The sequence below is a fragment of the Phocoena sinus genome, chromosome 7 (assembly GCF_008692025.1).
Source record: "Phocoena sinus isolate mPhoSin1 chromosome 7, mPhoSin1.pri, whole genome shotgun sequence".
NCBI classification, from domain to species: Eukaryota; Metazoa; Chordata; class Mammalia; order Artiodactyla; family Phocoenidae; genus Phocoena; species Phocoena sinus.
In genome coordinates, this window is record NC_045769.1 from 36,715,509 (window position 1) to 36,733,338 (window position 17,830).

At 35.4% G+C, this 17,830-nt stretch overlaps 1 pseudogene; it reads right to left on the reverse strand.

The window, feature by feature from the left end:
* Window positions 1-6,170: 6,170 nt before the first annotated feature.
* LOC116757277 lies at window positions 6,171-6,268 on the reverse strand (annotated as a pseudogene).
* Window positions 6,269-17,830: the final 11,562 nt, after the last annotated feature.

Here is a 17,830-nt window from a genome sequence, read left to right on the forward strand (position 1 = left end):
ATAGTTAAGTTTATTCCTAAGTATTTTTTCTTTTTGGTATTCTTTTAAATGGGATTGTTTTCCTAATTTCCTTTTCAGATAGTTCATTGTTAGTGTATAGAAATTCAACTGATTTTTGTGTGTTGGTTTTGTATCCTGCAGGTTTACTGAATTTGTTTATTAGTTCTAACAGTTTTTTTTTTTAAATGGAGTCTTTAGGGTTTTCTCTATGTAAGATCATGTCATCTGAAAATTGGGAAAATTTTGCTTCTTCCTTCATGATTAAGATGCCTGTTTTTTCTTATTGACTAATTACCCTGAGTAGAACTTCAAGAACTATGTTAGAGAGAAGTGGCAAGAGTAGATATCCTTGCCATGTTTCCATGTTTTAGAGGAAAGCTTCCAAGTTTTTACCATTGGGATAGATGTTAGCCATGGTTTTGTCATAATGGCCTTTATTATATGTAGAGGTACATTCCTTCTATACCTAGTTTGTTGAGAAAGAGTGTTGAATTTTGCCAAATGCTTTTTCTGAATTTATTGAGATGATCATGTGATATTTATCCTTTATTCTGTTAATGTGGTGTATCACATTACTTGTTTTTTGTATGTTGAACCATCCTTGCATCCCAAGGATAAATCCCACTTAGTCATGGTACATAACCCTTTTAATATGTTTGGATTTGGTTTTCTAGTATTTTGTTGTATATTTTTGCATTTATATTCATCAGGGATATTTGCCTGTGGTTTTCTTGTCTTGTGGTGTCTTTGTCTGGCTTTGGTATCAGGGTAATGCTGGCCACATGAAATGAGTTTGGAAGTGTTCTCTTAAACTTTTTGGAAGAGTTTTTTTTTTTTCTAGCATTTTATTTACATCAGGTTTTCATTTTATGTCTCTCTGTCTCTCTCGCACACATATACACACACATTCCCATTCCTTTTGACTACATAGAAATCTGCCAAAGAGTACTGTGTGTGTGTGTGTGTGTGTGTGTGTGTGTGTGAGAGAGAGAGAGAGAGAGAGAGAGAGCGAGAGAAAGCAATACATTTGCTGTGGTACTCAATCAAATCTCAGATGTATGCATTTGAGTTCTTATAATGAAGTTTAATAGTCTTGACCATTGAATGTTTGGCCTGAGAGGATGATAGCAAATGGAGAGAACAAATAAACAAATACCTTGATCATTATAACTAACTTTGGGTGCTTCGGCCAGAAATATTCTTTTCCAGAAGTTCCTTGTCATATGAACTATTTTAACCATTTTTGACCATCTATAAATAGAAATGTGTAAATAATTTAATATCTAAAGATTTTGCCTAAAGTGTTCTTTTTTCAGAAAAGTGATTCTTCACTTAGTCAACCTATATTACTCTTGCATCATCAGTATTATCACTATAAAATGCACTTCCTGTGTAGTATTTATCTTTAAATAAAACTACTGCAAATGGGACTTATAGGTTGCTAGCCTTACGTGATGTGGGCAAATTAAGGTCACTTTCTATCTCCGCTTTTATTCCTTTTTTTGCAATTGCCATGTAGCGGGCCAAAAAGAAAAGAGGAAAGGAAAAGAAGGAAGGAAAGCAAAGAAAAAGCCAGTGAGAGTGGCCATTTGGGACATAAGCTTGATTTTCTTAGGAAGCCATTTCGATATGCCTTAATGCTACCATTGACATCATATTTATTCCTTTAGAGGAAGAAACACAGCTCTAGGTTAAAAGTGTACTTTACATTTATTTCCTTCTATGATAAACAGACTAAAAAAAACCACCTTTTTAAAATGGAGAAAAACTGTTTTCAACCTTTAAGGAATATTTATCAATTCTCTGAGAGCAGTTATTAGCTTTTTAAAAAATTACATGAATATTTTAAAAATTCCTATATTGTGATGTTAATTTGGTTTAAAAATTCTTCTTCATTTAGAAGCATTAGTTACATGTATGTATATATTTCACATAAGTTTGCTAAACGATTCTGTGAGAAACACATGGGTGTATTTTCAGAAAAAATTTTTTCCCAAAAATAGCTTACATAATTTAAATAGGAGAATGGGAAAGTAATAACAGTGTACCTTACTAGAAAAAAAAGTCAAGATAAAATTTAAAGGAACAAAGTGGCATCTATATTGCTTGCCTAATATAAGGAAAAGTAGTGAATCAGTTAGAAATATATTTGGCCACAAGTAAAAGTAAACTTGACTACTGTGGCTTAAGTATGTTTTAATTTTTTCTCACAAAATAGGATGTCTGGAGGTTGATAGTTCACAATTAGTACATCTCAATGATCTTTTCAGAGGTACATATTATTTTCATCTCTGTGTTCATTTCATCGCCATGCACAGAGTGTTGCATTTTCTTCTCATAGTTATTACCTAATAATCCCCAAATGGCTGCTAGACGTCAAGGCATTTTATCCACATTTCAGGAAGGGATGAAGGGGAAAGACAATGATGTAAAGGGGACAGAGAGAGAGAGAGAGAGAGAGAGAGAGAGAAAGAGATGTATCAGCTGAGACTGTCCCTTTTTTTACTGGGAAAACAAAAACCATTCTGGAAGCCTTACCCAGGAGATTTCCTTACATTTTATTGGTTAGAACTATGCCATGTTTTACCTTGAGCTGCAACAGAAACCTTTATGGTAGAGAAGGTAAGAGAAGAGATGACTGGGATGATATTTAATGAGCCTACTTCCACAGATTAACTTTTACCACTGATAGTAAGCAGTTATGTGCTAAAGAAGAAATGTTCTTGAAACTAAATTCAAATCTTCTAAATTTCATTCATATAGATAAATACTCAAAATAACCTTTTATCCAACAATAAATATTTATTATTTGTCCTTTTTAAATAATATACTGGATTCTCAAGTTAAAATAATTCAAATACTACCAAAGTAAATTAGAGAATTTGACTCAATGGGAAATAATAATCACAACTACTATTATTAGGTACCTAAAAGATGACAGATATTTTAAATTATTCAAACAAGAACCTAAGTTGGTATTTGTATATCTAGTTTTGATGTGAAGAAACTGATCTAGAGAAGTTAAATAACTTGTGCAATATCCACAGCTTAAAGTAGTGGACTTTGGATTTCAACCTAGTTCTCTCTGACTCAGAGCTAACGATTGACCTCCATATCAATTTTATTGAATAATGAACACTACAAATTAGTGATATATTTAACACAATTTGATTGCATAAAGATTACTGCATAAATATTATTGTATTTTATGTTCCCTAGACATAGGGAAAGGGTTTTTATTTGTTTTATTCTTAGTAGCAGGTTTTTTCCTACTGTAATCCCCTCTTGTCAAGTGGGTATAATTCCATTAATATGCCAAGGACTTAACCCAAATTGAGAAATCAATATTCTTTCATTTGCTTAGTCCAAAAACCTTACATTCATCTTTGAGTCCTTTTTTCACACCCCACATTTGACCTGCCAACAGATCTTAACTCTACTTTCAAAATATATGTAAAACTCGACCGTTTCTCTCCACTCTCCACTGCTTCCACCCTGTTCCAAGTTACTATCATATCTCATTCTATCTGAATTATTGCAGTAGCCTCTTAAATGATTTTCCTGTTTTCACCCTTGACCCTCCCCATTCTATCCTCTAAAGAGAAGCCAGAAAGATCTACTTAAAATGGAAGTCAGACCATGTCATCCCTCTGCTTTCAACCTTCAGTGGCCCCATCCCAAGCACTATAAAAACCACTCTTTACAACAGCCTGGAAAGCCCTGTTTGATCTAGCTCACAGTGCTTCTTTTCTTACCTTCTCCCTTTCTCTCCTTCTTCCCTTTGCTTCAGCTATAAGGGCTGCTTTTCAGCTTCTTAAACTTGCCAGGTGTTGTCCCATCTCAGGGCCTTTGCATTGGTTTTCTTGCTATCTGGGCTGCTCTTTCCCAGGTATTGGCAAATCTAGCTCTCTCATTTCTTTTGGGTCCTTACTCAAAATCCACTTTTACCAGTAGGCTTTTACTGGTTACTTTATTAAAAATTTCAGTCCTCTTCCCTTAACTTTATATCTCGTTTCCCTGCCTTTTTACCCTTAGTATAATATCAAACATTCTATCTTATATTGAAAAGTTGACAGTTTTATCTGTTTGTCTCCTACATATTCCAAACCCTTAGAACCTCCTGTACATAATAGATGCCCAATAAATATTTGTTGATAGAATGAACAAACAAGGAATGAATGAATGTGCAAGTCAATGAAAAAGATCAATCTTTTTTTGTAATGTCTAATAGGGATCTCAGTATTCTTTAAGTTTTTCTCAGCTTGTTAGTTATAATCTCTGTGGCTATTAAACCATTTACATAATTTTAAAAAGTTTGTTGAATCTGTATACCTCAACATCAATATTAATTGCCTAGGTAGTATGTAGTACATATATTATTTTAGACCCTTGACATTGGGATTTCAGTTTGACCTTTAAGTCTTTCCATTAGTGAAACTGGAAGGATGTTTTCGAACTTTTATGTGACTTTTGGAGACTCTGCCATGGATTGCATTTCTGCTTTTTCCTTTCTTGATTTATTTTAGCTTTTTAAAATATTTTGTGTTAATTATTTTGTACTTTCATTTTTATTATGCAAAATTATTCAGAATAAAACATGCATATTCTAAAAAAAATGTAACATGCGGACAGTGTTGCAAAACTCCAGGTGGGAGCTGTGACTGTCATGTAAAAATGACATATGTAAAAGTTATAAAATATACAACTGAAGTGTTTGAAGGAGAAAGGTGTCATTTGGAGGAGATTTATTCTCAAAGTCATAAGGAAAAAAAATGGGAAGTGATCCCACCTGTTTCTTCTAGAGGTTCTCATTGCATTGCCATGTTTAATGGCAATTTATGTGCTGTATTACAAACAATTTAAATTAAAAAAAAAAAGACAAGCTCTTGCCTTCTGGAAAATAGACCAGTTAGAAAAATGCTGCACAGTTGCAGAGTTAAATCTGTTCATTTTGTTGTTAGAACCACCTAAGTTCACAAACAGTGATATGGGAATGCACATAAAAGAAGCCATACTTCTTTTGATTTATTTGCCTGACATTTATTAAAAAATCTTTAAAAATATATACATTTATTGTTTTTCAACTTAAACTTAATCTATAGTAAAATGCACACATTTTAAGTGTACAATTTGATCAATGCATGTAGCTCCCATTAACCTACACCCCTATGAAGAACAGATATTGCCATCATTCCAGCAAGTACCTTCACGTCTTTTCCCAGTTGATCCTCTCCTTTATCCAGAGGCAAACACTTTTCTGATTTTTAAAACTGTTGACTTAGTTTTGTCTAATATTGTCCTTCATATAAATGGAACTGTGTACCCTTTTATGTTCAGCTTATTTTGCTCAGCATAACATCTGTTAGACTTATTCATGTTGTTGTGTATATTACTATATTTTTTACTGCTGAATAGTATTGCACTGTATGAATGTAAAAAATTTGTCCATTCTCCTCTTGATGGAATTTGGGTTTCCAGTTTTTGCCACTTACGACTAAAGCTTTGTGGATATGTGTTTTTATTTTTTTGGTAAAGATCTAGGGGTGGAATTGCTAGACCAGAGAACAAGGGCAATTTAACTTTATAAGAAAGTGTCAAACCTTTCTCCAAAGTGGGGGTACTATTTTACACTTCAAACTATCCACTTATTATTGTTTTTAAAACCATACAGACTTGTGCAATTCTTAACAGAAGAAGGCCATTTGGGGGAACTTAGATTAGGTGCCAGTGTCACTTTGTATACATTAAGTGGTGTCTGAATAACTATTAAATTTATTTTCTCCTAAGAAAGGAAATCACAATGTTTCTGATTTTCTGATGATCAGCCATGGAACAAAATGTTTTAAAAATCTGCATATCAAAAGAATACTTGAAACCCACTTAATAAGTAAGAAGATAAGAAAGTTCTAAACTATGGCTATTGTGGGGATGAGTAATCCTACTTATAATTTGAGTTCACAGTTTAAATTTTTCCCCCAACTTTTTTTTTTTCCTTTGGCGCACATAGCACTATATAACAATCTTTATTACATGTGTTTCTAGACACTCCTCTAAATTCATTACAGAATGGATATCACGTCCATTCTCAAAACAAAACAAAACTCTTCTCAAGTAGGATGCAAGTAGTAGTCTTAAAACCATTGTTATTACATGTGTTTTTAAAAACTTCTTAAAATATGGAACACCTCTCTAATTTGCTTGTCATCCTTGCATGGGGCCATGATAATCTTCTCTGTACTATTCCAGTTTTAGTATATGTGCTGCCTACTAAATTTTTAAAATTCATCAAACCCAAAATATATTGTGACAAACCACTTTAATTTTTCCCATCCACATTTGATGGATTTTAATATTTCTTTTTCACTCAACTCATCAAAATTTTATTTTTTAAGAGTTTTATTTAACATCCAAAAGGGCATAAAAATTTCTGAAACCCCTCTACCTCTTTGAAAAAAGGGAGTTGTATTTTGAAAGAAGTTTAAAAGGAGTTCCATTCTGGAAGAACTTAAAATCAGTTCTGAATTCACTATCCAGAAGACCTGGCAAAATTGATCATCCTCACCCTTGCCTTGCACCATTGTGGTAGAGACTGTGAAGCTAACAGTAAGATTCCTAAAATGCATGTCCTTTCACAAGCCTTTTCTCATTGAAAATGTTGTTTTTCCTCAGAAACATATTTGTGTTTAAGAGAAAGCAACTACAGCACAAAATTTTTGAGAGGAGGTTGAAAACAGGTACTATGGAAAATATTATTATTGATTTTGTATAAACGTGTTTGGCAGTGAATGTGTACTGAGTTGTCCAATATAAGCATCCAGCATTTTTTTTCCCAATTGGTAGTATAGTAGAGTTCTTTTTCAGTAAACATTTGCTTTTGAAAATTGTAAAAGGTCAGTTTTGGCCAGCTGCATCAGTCCTTATTCTGCCATCTGTAAAAAATTTAGACTTTGCCTTTTTGAATGACCCTTTAAAAATATACAAGACCTAATTCTATCCTTTACTCTCATAAAACTTCCATTGGACTCCAGTGGGAACATTTTAAAGTCAAATTCTGAGGAATAAAGACATTTCATAATGCCTTCTTGTGAGAACTTCCTTGGCAGAACTTGACCAACTCATTCCTCTTGAGAGTGTTCTATGATATTACTGTTTTTATAGCTTCAAAATAGACTCTATGCTATAAAGTGGTTATGCTTCTTACAGATACATATATATATATATATATATATACACACACACACACACAAACACACAAACATACACACACATGTACATATTTATCTATCTCAGTGTAACCCTAAAATTCTAATGTGGTGAACATCCAAAGTAGATGACTCTTGGTACACTGAGGAGCTACCCTCCTTTGTCCATCATATGTTGATCAGTAAGTATGTTTCTTCTTGGTACCCTACTCTGTGCTTCCCTAGTGCTCGATTGTAAAAAAATACCATTTTTTCAACAGTTAGTATGTGCCAGTGCTGTACTGAAGTTCTACATGTATTATTTCAGTTAACTCTGTGAGGTAGGAATTGCCATTCCTCATTCTCTGTGGATAAACTGAGGGTGGCTAAAAGTGTACTGAGAATCATGCAGAAGAGCCAGTATCTCTGACTCCAAAGCCATGGATCTTAACTGTTTCACACCTTGCGTTATATGGTACTCCTGCCCTTTACCCACCCTTTTTATAGCAAAGGAAATGTCACTGTTTTGGGAGGATCTTGTTTATTTACCTGTGTGTCTCTCTAATGAGACTGACTAGCTTGAGATAGGGTTCTTATCTTCTTCATCTTTATATTGCTAGAGCAGGATCCATAGGCACTCAATAAATAAATCTTAAATTTAAAAATTACCTTTGTGACTTAAAATTCACCCCCCTATTTTAGAAAACTGGCCGAAAAACCACAAAATATAAGTCATTCCCAAATCACAGTATCCAGAAATAACTGAATAAATATTTGATAAATGAGTGAATTCCAAAAAAAATTAGAAACACTTATAGTCTTCTTTTGTTTCTAATACATTTGCATAACAGTGATACACCAAGAGTACTTGATTGTTTGATGTTAATTAAGCATGATTGGTACATGATAGTCTTTAGTTCTCATAAAGCTGATAGATGAAAAAGACGGAAAATAAATGCTTCAATGATGAAAGTGTTTTAATATCACAATATAAACTTCCTGAAGTAGCGTTTTATTTGAGAATATACATATTTGAGTAAATTCATTTGGAACTATTAAACTGATCTGAGGTACATCAATAAATGAATGGATAAAGACGTGCTGTATATACAGATGCACACACACTGAAATATTACTTAGCCATAAAAAATGAAATCTTGCCATGTACAACAGCTTGGATGGACATAGAGGGTATTATGCTAGGTGAAAGAAGTCAGATAGAGAAAGACAAATACCATATGATCTCATATATATGTGGAATCTAAAAAACAAAGCAAACAGACTCATAGATACAGGGAACAAACTGGTGATTGCCAGAGAGAAGGGGGTTAGGGGATGGATGAAATAGGTAAGTGAGATTAAGAGGTACAAACTTCCAGCTCTAAAATAAATAAGTCACAGGAATGTAATGTACAGCACAGGGAATATAGTCAATAATATTATAATAATTCTGTATGGTGACAGATGGTAACTAGACCTTTCATGATGATCTCCTTGTAATGTATAAAAATATCACATCACTAGGTTGTATGCCTGAAACTAATATAATATTGTATGTTAATTGTAACTCAATAAAAGTTACCTCAGAACATAAATACATTTCAGTATTAACAAAAAAATCTTTCTATCTGTATGCCGGTTAAATAGGACTTTATGTAAGTGCTGTAATTAAATGCAGTTTATTGGTGAAAGTCTAGCCCCTAGTGGACAGGAGTCTCTGGTACACACCCACACACCGAACTAGTTAGGTACAGCTTGAAGGGACACCTGCTTAAAGCTCAAGGGCTTCAGAATGAAATAGTCTTCAAGACTCTTGATGTTAATATTTTATTCTTTTTTTTTTCAAAAAATATGCCACATTTGTATGTCTGGCTTATTAGAGCTTCATAGTATTTTAATGAACACTAAGACTTTTCTACTCCACTCTCAAATTTTTTTTCAAGCAGTGGTTTTCTTAGTTTCTTAGGGATTGAAAGAGTAAAATTTCTTCCCTTCCCTTCCCTTCCCTTCCCTTCCCTTCCCTTCCCTTCCCTTCCCTTCCCTTCCCTTCCCTTCCCTTCCCTTCCCTTCCCTTCCCTTCCCTTCCCTTCCCTTCCCTTCCCTTCCCTTCCCTTTCTCTTTTCCATTCACTATCAATATCCAACATTTAGGCAACACTCACACTTTTCTATGAGGATAGATTTAGGTTGCACTTATAACATTATCCCCAATACACACACACACACACACACACACACACACACACACACACTTCACAAAATGGACTCTTTTAAAACGAACTCTTTAGTTACTTCTTCACTCTTTTGTAAGTAAGTATGACATGTAAAAAAAAAGATAAAAAGATAGTACAAAAATTAAATACTCAAATAATATAGAAATGAACATACTTTTGTGAATGAAATAATACCTGATATGTAGTATCCAGTCAGACGGTTGTGAGCTTCTTAAGCTTGCAAAAGCTTTTTCATTGTAAGCATTGTTACTAAACACACTTTATGATTCAGAGAAACTATAATTAGATTTCTCTAATCATTCTGATGATCTTAGATGTTTTCTTAGTTTTAGGAACTTAACCCAGAAAGACTGAACTTACATTTCAAATATATATTTCAATATAGCCAATTCTGCTATATGTGTTCCAGGGCTTATGGAAGAAAGCGTTTAGCAGTACTACACTCAGAAACTATGTCAGTGACACATAAAAAAATTAGAAACCGAATAAAGTGGTAGCACCGTTTTATGCATATTAAGTGGTTAGGAAATATATAAATACTTCAATAAATATGGCACTTTACCTTGAACCAAACCTGATGTTTTCCTGTGGGCATCAGAAAGGTTGCAGCCTGTGAGTTACTGTGAAGTGGTAGAATGAGTGTTATCTGAAATCAGATGGGAAGTTCTAATAGCAGATGTGGATGGGTGTGTCTCATAACCCAGGCTGGTCAACTGAGGTGGCTGGCAGATGTTCGAGTATGAGTGTTTTGTGTATTCCTATGTGGTTTGGGTCAATTGGGTGCATTTTCTGCATTCATCTAATGTTCATGGATGAAATGGTGCATTAGCAAACATTAAATTTGCATCGTCTACTATATCAAATGCATTGGAACAAATTCCCGTTTTTCAGACAATAGCAGAACTGATTGTACTCTTTTTGAAGATCTAAAATAAAAGAAAAAAGACTCATTTGAAATGGAAACTATTTAATGTTTAAGAAATGGTATAAAACAGCTCATAAGCTGTTCTAGACTTTATTAGCTCCTGTGTAGTACATGTTTTGTCTGCTATTGTCATCAGCACAATTAAATTCATTTATTCCATGTTGTTTTAAGTCATGCTGTGGGCTTGGTACCATGAAAGTTAAGCAGGTATGGTTTTTAGTTCTCTTGAGTTCATGCTTCCTAAAAATCAACAGAAAGCTCTTCGGGAAAATGGATTGCAGACATTCTTTAAATTTTAGTGTTATAGATGTACAGATGGAACACATAATTTAGATAGTAAAGGAAAGGTGAATTTGTCTCTTTGGTCAGTTAGAATTAGTTTTGTCAATGTTTAAGTTTCAGAATACTAAAAACAGAATTTTAAAGTATATTTTCAAGCTACAAAGATATAAATGTCACTTGTTCAGTACATGTGGTCAAAATAAAATATCATAAAAGAACACTTGATTTTCTCCCCCATATTTATACCTTAGTCTTCTGAATTCAATAAATCAGCATCAGAAGCAGCTGCTTAGCACAGGGAGATCAGCTCAGTGCTTTGTGTCCGCCTAGAGGAGTGGGATAGAGAGGATGGGAGGGAGACACAAACGGGAGGAGATGCAGGGATGTATGTATATGTATAGCTGATTCATTTTGTTATATAGAACAGCAGAAACTAACATACCATTGTAAAGCAATTATACTCCAATAAAGATGTTAAAAAAATAAAAATAAAATAAAAATCAGCACCCATATAGTTTCTCAAGTCAAAACCCAGAGTCATTCTTTATCTCCATCTGTCTCTCATCCCCACTTTCACATCCATTCCAAGCCTGGCAGCTCTAACTCTAAAATACATCCAGAATCTGCCCATTCCCACTGTTAGAATCATCTCTCACCTGACTATAGCAGACTCTCAGCAGCTCTACCTTCCTCTTTCTTTCTTCTATGATCCGTTTTCTGCCCAGGTGCCAAGGTGACCATTTAGAATTATAAATTAGATCACATCCTTCCTCATGCTAACCTTCCAATGGCTTCTCATCTCATTTAGGGTAAAGTGTAAACTCGACTAGTGTCTATAAAGTTCTAAATAATCTGGCTGTTTGCCGCATCTGTGACATCATCTCCCATTTTTTCCTCTCCAGCCACACTGGCCGCCTTTCTGCTCCTTGATACTAGCTCTTCCCTCTGCTGCAGGGTGTTCAACCTAGTCTTTACAGAGCAATCTTCTTATTCAGATCTCAGCTCCCTCACCATGACGCTGCCCCCTACACCCACCTATTGAATCACCCCATTTTATTTTCCACACAGATCTATTACTTCAGATATTATTTTGGTCATTTTTATTTGTGTATGTATTTATATTTTCTCCTGTAGAACTAATGCTTCATGGGAGCTTAGCTCTCTTGTTCAGTACAATACCCCTGGTACATCCTCTAATACACGGTACTTGGGTGCTCAATATATACTTGTGAAATGAATGAATTAAGGTTGAAAAAAATAGAGAGGGAATATTTTTCCCTAGAAAAGAGGCAAAGTTTTGTGTTTTATAATGAAAATGATTTCAGACTTTAAAAAGTAGTATTGAGCCTATGTTGCTGTTTCAATCCAGTTAATAAGAATTAATGGTGGTAAGCACTCAAAGATGACTTATGTATCCAAGGCACTCTCCTAAGTCTTTTTTCATATATTAGCTCATTTAAGTCATATATTAACTCATTTAATTCTACACTCTTTTGAGGTAGGTACTGTGAACCCAAATCTGAAAGATGAGAAAATTGAGTTGCTAGGGCTGTACAGTTACTAGGTGGTAGAAATGGGGTTTGAACTTAGGCAGCTCTACTAGAAAGTCAGTTGGCTTAGCCACTGTGCTGTCTCCATAGGAGGGGCTTCTAGTCATGTAGTAAGTCATGCTTTTTTCTATGTAAGCTACTGCTTAGCACCTAGTACAGCCCAGAACCTCTAGGTTTTTTTTTTGTTTTTTTTTAAAGTATAAGAAGGATAGCAATCAGTTGAATACAAGAACCGTTACACACAAACTGTGACACACAAACCCAATATCAGTGTAAAGAGAAAAGAAAATGCATTTGCTGGACTCTTGAAAGAACCTCAAATATGAAGCAATATATTGATCAGCAACATATGGATTTTCTGGTAAATAGCCAGTGAAGTTTACTGTGGATCAGGCATTGACTATCTTTTCTTACTGGCTTAGAGTTTTTCGGAAAGACATCTGGAGAGTGGCTTGAAATTTATTTTAGGACCCATGATGGCAGCCTTAGCACAGCCTCAGGGTGCAGAAACAAAAGAAAAAAAAACACTGTGACTTTCAGAAAGTACAGTGCAGGGAAAGTACTAGATAGAAACACATCTGTGATTAATGAAGGACTGCCAAAACCTGGGAGGGAAGCAGTAACACCAAGATGTAGGAGGGAAGCAGTAACACCAAGACGTAACTCACATCTATTGGCATGCTTGCTATAATCTACTGAGTCTACTGAGTCAAAGCACAGTGCCAGGAATCAGGAGATAAAGTTCTTGTCTTTCTCCTGCAACTTACTATAAGCCAACTATATGTCTGAATCTTAGTTACGATATATGTGAACAGTAATATTGCATTACATTTAACAGCTTCCTGTGTGGAAGCAGGACACTGGAGTAGGTGTCCTCTTAGAGAATATACTAACTTTCATGGATATGATGATAATATTTTGTGGCTCAGAAGAAGAGGAATGGAACAACAGCTATGAGATTAATGGGGACAGAATTGGCAAAGGATATACTCTAACTCTTTAAGTTGGTGAAGCCTTGAGATGGAGAATTAATCTTGACTGGCAGACACAATTTATGTATAAACGCAGTGGGAGAAACCCACTAACAACTTCTGGGGCTGTAGAATCATGGGACTGTGTAGCAGGTGTTTTGTATTGTTCTTCTAATTTTAAAATTTGAAATTGCAAAGAGCCAATAAAATGTGTTTTAATATATCTTTGTTTCCTGCTTTAGTAGAGTATTAGACCTAAGGAATTAAATTCATCATAAGGAAATTAAATATTGAAAAAGTTGCCATTATTCTACATCAGGTTTATATTATCAGATGAATTAAAGACACACTCCACTGAATGGGGATGTGGAGATAAACTTCTCTGCATATAGTGGGAAGGAATATTTAAAAATTTTCCTGATGGGTTGGGGAGATAGAGTTTTGTGAGTATTAAAATGTGGAATAGAGGGAAATATCCAACTTTGGCATGTGGCCAAGGAACTTCTAAGAATAATTCTCAAATTCAGTTTTGAATTATTCCTTGATCTACACATTTCCGAGACCCTTTCTTATTCTACCTAAAATTTTAATAACATTTACAAACCACATTCTAGTTTGAGGAGTAAAAGACAAGAGCTCAAGTGGTATGGAAAGAAGATAGTAGCTGCAGAAAGTGAGAAAGTAAGGAATGAGTATTGCCCCAATGAGAGATGATGAGGAGATGCCATCTCCCCATCAGAATATGTGAGATATTTTGGGAGAGTTCTGGACTTCCCCCAGGACATGGGATGGGGACTTAATTCTTTTTATTTAATTTTGAAAGCAATGAGTTCCCCCAAAGCTAAAAGGCTTGAGAGTACCCAGGCAGCAGACACTTTGGATTATATATGTAAATACTTGTATTGTGGAATCTTTAGAAGACTTTGAGTAAGAGCATTACATAGCCACTAAAGAGAAGTGAGTATGGGGAGATATAAGATATGAGGATTTATCTCCTCTGCATCCATTCACCCTACTCTGGCAACAGTCATTTGGGGATCTACTCCTTCCCTTACTTGGTCCATATGGTTTGGTAGAGCATTCCCAATTTCTCTAGGTGTGGAATGTGGGATTTAGATCTGAGCCAATTAATAATTTCAGTCCCCTGACCACAGCAACTGATTAGAAACATAGGCATGGACCCAAACTGGCACCAATGAAATACATGGAGATTTTCTGAGACTCTCAGGAATCCAACATTTGGTCTTTCCTCCTAAGCCTAAATCTTCTTGCATTGCCTTTATATTCAGGATCCACTTGGTAGTAAAATAGTAGCAGCAGGTAAGAACTCTGATGCCACCATTTTACTACATGTGAATCCTCAGGAAGCCCCTGGTACCACAGCCACAGCCAGGAGGAGTGATAGCAATGCAACAACAACTGATAGGAACACAGAGAAAGGAGAACTGGAGTGAGGGAAGGGAGAAAAGAGTGGAGTAACTAAGAGAATTTTTATACCAGATGCTGTGTTTAGGCCTCATGTACATTATTCCTTTTAATCCTCAAAGTAATTGTTATTTGGCAGATAAGGTACTTAAGTCTTAGGTAGGCTGTGTAAATTACCTAAAGAAGAAGCAAGACTTGAGTACTCTAATACTGTATCCTATTCCAGACTCTGATCTTAACTGCCTTTGAAATTCTAGAGATAAGAAAAGGAGGAATTTGGGGGCTGATGGGTTACAGGGATTTCACTTATGGGCTCAGAGGAAAGATAATCATATTCCTTGATTCTATGGGACTCTCTATATTGCCCTCATTCCTCTAATTTCCTTACTGGTGTATTATAGGAAATATGAGTTATATCTATTTAGCACTTTAATTGTTGATGTGGAAGCCATATATTTCTCTTTACAATTTGAGAAATGGGTTTTGGTCAATGGAAAAAGGAGTTTTAAAATTCAAAGACATAATATTCAGCTACTGTTCTTTACCTATTCTCATTGGTTCTTAATCCATTTGAATGTAATTTACTTTTATTTCTAACAGAGGAGTACATAATGTATCTGAGTTACTAAAAATTCTGAGTAATCAGTGTATGCATTAATGAGGTTTATCTGTGGTAGAAAAGCCATTCTTAACCTGGAGAAATGGTGATGTACTGAACTAGGTTTGTTTGCCCTATGCGAAGCAAACCAAAAGTTGAAACACCAAGGATTGCAGCAGCGAAAGGGTTTATTCTTGAAGCAGGCAAGTGAAGAGATGGGAGAAAAAATCTCAAATCCACCTCCTTGAACTCAGGGGGCTCAGAATATTTATGGGATAAAGAAGCAGGGTGGTCTGAGGTGTGGGGAGCATGTTAACTGGAGGTAAGAAAAAGGTGAGGTAATGGTCATTCTGCTTGGGCAAAACTAAGCTACAGGCTTTTGCATGGGACGCATGTTCAGAGAACGGTGGCATTAGCAAGTTCTGAGGGTGGAGTTTTTGGTCCTCTGATATCAAAAGGTCAGATCGGACACTTGCACATGCTCTGTTGGTCTGTGATCCCAACCAGTCTTAACCAGCTTGAGCTCGAGCTGGATAATGGCAGACTCCAAGTTCCTGACAAACAATTTGGCCAAACATTTTATTTTTTAGACTACATGATGCTTGGAAGACATGCAAGTTTTTGTAAAAACAATTAAAGCAAGCTTGATCAGTGAAGGCAGGTTATAGTTTATTATTTATTAAGCAAGCTGTAGTTTAATGGATCTAACTGATGACTACCTTCAGTTTCAGTGAGAGCACCGATATTGTGGAAATATGCATTCTTGCACCAGAAAATTTAAACTTTTTTTTTTTCTAAATGGGCAAAGTGAATTTCTGCATATAGCAAAGGCAATAGAGACAAGGAAGTCTGGAGCCCACTGATCAAAACTGTGAAAGCAGCAAACTTTTATTTTTGTGTTTTAAAAAATAGCCGTGAAAAGGTGGTTTGTATAAATAGACGTAGATTCCAATGCCTCTGTGTAACTACTGATTTCCAGTTATAGGGGGAAAAAAAGAAGATGCAATCTTCAGCACATGGTACTAATGTCAGGAAAATCTTTTATTGTCTAAAAGAGCAATTATGGACTTGAGAGCTCATCCCTTTCCTTTCCTCCTTATATAATCAACGGTAGAGATTTAAAGGGACGTTTATACTTTTGTTGCTCTGTTTTCTGGGTGATTTGGGATTTCTTTTTTATTAACATTTTTATTGGAGTATAATTGCTTTACAATGTTGTGTTAGTTTCTGCTGTATAACAAAATGAATCAGCTATATGTATACATATATCCCCATATCCGCTCCCTCTTGCATCTCCCTCCTACCCTCCCTATCCCACCCCTCTAGGTGGTCCCAAAGCACCGAGCTGATCTCCCTGTGCTACGCAGCTGCTTCCCACTAGCTATCTATTTTACATTTTGTAGTGTATATATGTCAATGCTATTCTCTCACTTCATCCCAGCTTACCCTACCCCTCCCCATGTCCTCAAATCCATTCTCTACATCAGCCTCTTTATTCCTGTCCTGCCCCTAGATTCAAAAGAACCATTTTTTTTTAGATTCCATATATATGTGTTAGCATATGGTATTTATTTTTCTCTCTGACTTAATTCACTCCGTATGACAGACTCTAGGGCCGTCTACTTCACTACAAATAACTCAATTTCGTTTCTTTTTATCACTGAGTAATATTCCATGGTATATATGTGCCACATCTTCTTTATCCATTCACCTGTCGATGGACACTTAGATTGCTTCCGTGTCCTGGCTATTGTAAATAGTGCTGCTATGAACATTGTGGTACATGACTCTTTTTGAATTATGGTTTTCTCAGGGTATGTGCCCAGTAGTGGGATTGCTGGGTCGTATGGTAGTTCTATTTTTGGTTTTTTAAGGAACCTCCATACTGTTCTCCATAGTGGCTGTATCAATTTACATTCCCAACAACAGTGCAAGGGGTTCCCTTTTCTCCACACCCTCTCCAGCATTTATTGTTTGTAGATTTTTTTGATGATAGCCATTTTGACCAGTGTGAGGTGATACCTCATTGTGGTTTTGATTTGCATTTCTCTAATAATTAGTGATGTTGAGCACTTTCATGTGTTTGTTGGCAAGCTGTATATCTTCTTTGGAGAAATGTCTATTTAGGCCTTCTGCCCAATTTTGGATTGGGTTGTTTGTTTTTTTGATATTGAGCTGCATGACCTGCTTGTATATTTTGAAGATTAATCCTTTCTCAGTTGCTTCATTTGCAAATATTTTCTCCCATTCTGAGGGGGTTGTCTTTTCATCTTGTTTATGGTTTCCTTTACTGTGCAAAAGCTTTTAAGTTTTGTTAGGTCCCATTTGTTTATTTTTGTTTTTATTTACATTACTCTAGGAGGTGGGTCAAAGAGGAACTTGCTGTGATTTATGTCACAGAGTGTTCTGCCTACGTTTTCCTCTAAGAGCTTTATAGTGTCTGGCCTTACATTTAGGTCTTTAATCCATTTTGAGTTTATTTTTGTGTATGGTGTTAGGGAGTGTTGTAATTTCATTCTTTTACATGTAGCTGTCCAGTTTTCCCAGCACCACTTATTGAAGAGTCTGTCTTTTCTCCATTGTATACTCTTTCCTCCTTTATCTAAGATAAGATGACCATAGGTGCGTGTGTTTATCTCTGGGGTTTCCATCCTGTTCCATTGAT